This window comes from Rattus norvegicus, chromosome 2 (genome assembly GCF_021556685.1).
Source record: "Rattus norvegicus strain SHRSP/BbbUtx chromosome 2, alternate assembly SHRSP_T2T, whole genome shotgun sequence".
In the NCBI taxonomy this organism is placed as follows: domain Eukaryota; kingdom Metazoa; phylum Chordata; class Mammalia; order Rodentia; family Muridae; genus Rattus; species Rattus norvegicus.
The window spans coordinates 182,207,501-182,208,916 of record NC_141535.1 but is presented as its reverse complement, the minus strand read 5'-3'; the positions used below and the strand labels follow the sequence as shown (position 1 = coordinate 182,208,916).

Below are 1,416 nucleotides of genomic sequence, written 5' to 3'. Positions count from 1 at the left end.
AACAAGAATATCAACAGGGTAGATTTCAGTTAGTGTCCCAGACTCTAGTGCTGCCCCTTCCACCACCAAACATTCCAATATATTTAGGGGTCTTGTAAGTTGTCCTGACCCACCCTGTTGTCCCTGAAGGCCAGTGTAAATGCTACAGCAGTACAATTGTGTAACCAGGAGTTAATAGGACCAATACTGGTTGTTGCTTTTGGAACACATGTGAGGTCATAGCTGACTTGCTCTTAAAGAACACTTAAGACATTTCAGGTGGAGGGCCCAGGAAACACTCTTTGTAGAAGACAGACAGTGAAATACTTGAGAAACCAAGTGGGGATGTGACTCCATTACTAACTTCTGTCCTGAGGTCTCAGAGACCTCAGAATTATGAACTGTAATGTCTTTAGCTGCTCTTTCCTGTGGAGGTCAGCCAGGATGAGAGTATGTGCATCATTCTCATCAGAGAGCATCCGCTAGAGTGCATCCTCACATGTGGCCTTCAAGTTTCCTAGGCCATACTTGAGAGCAACTGCCAGCACACCAGTAGCCATGGAGTGGCTGTGGATGTGTGGTGCTTTCCCAGAGTAAATGAAACTCATCATCTCCTTGGAGATTTGGGGATCCAGGTCATAGTCTCATCTCAGTTTTTTAGGCTCTCTTGTATTTCATGTTCAAACATGACTCTGAAAATTGGATAGTGAGCTGCTGAGATGGCCTTTTGAGCCATGTATTCATAGCCAGTTACTACCAGACAGCAGTCTGTGAAGAGGGAATTCTCTCACAGCTCTTCAACATTATCTGCCAATATGTATCTTGGAACCTTGAGCAAAGTTCTTGTGTTCTCTCCAGACATACAAAAGGAGCCTTGGAGCACACTCACATTGCAGAGGAGGGTGGTTTGTCATCCAGTAATAGCGAATGGGTTTGAGACAAAGAGGAAATCTCAAAGGATGGACTTTTTTATCCATAGCCTTGGTGTGGCAGCAAATGGTAGACACCTGTGCTCTTTGCATTATTGTATTTTTCCCCATTGGCATTTAAGATACAAAATCAATATTTGCCCAAACTGGTCTCTTTTCACAGCTGAGCAACATCAGGTAAAGTGATAGGTAACCTTTGCTTTCTTCATCAACCCTGTTTGGGTATATTTTCATCACTTTGTTATTGGCAGCTGATTAGAACACTGGGCTTGTAATATATTATTCCATTCCCTCAACAAGAAAAGAGAATTTGCTAATGGACCACCTGTAGCAGAATTTTTCATCACTGCTGTGTGTGTCATACCAATTCTTGACCTCCAGGTCCCCTGACATTTCTGCTCCAGGTACTTTGAATGTAAAACAGGAACCTGAAAAGAAGAACTCAAAATTATTTACTCTTTATCCTACAGTTATCAATATTTTAGATTTAAATTTTAATTTCTCCTAA

The 1,416-nt window shown here is 41.9% G+C and overlaps 1 pseudogene; it reads right to left on the bottom strand.

Moving 5' to 3' along the window:
• Positions 1-216: 216 nt before the first annotated feature.
• Positions 217-841, bottom strand: LOC147996385 (TD and POZ domain-containing protein 4-like; annotated as a pseudogene).
• Positions 842-1,416: the final 575 nt, after the last annotated feature.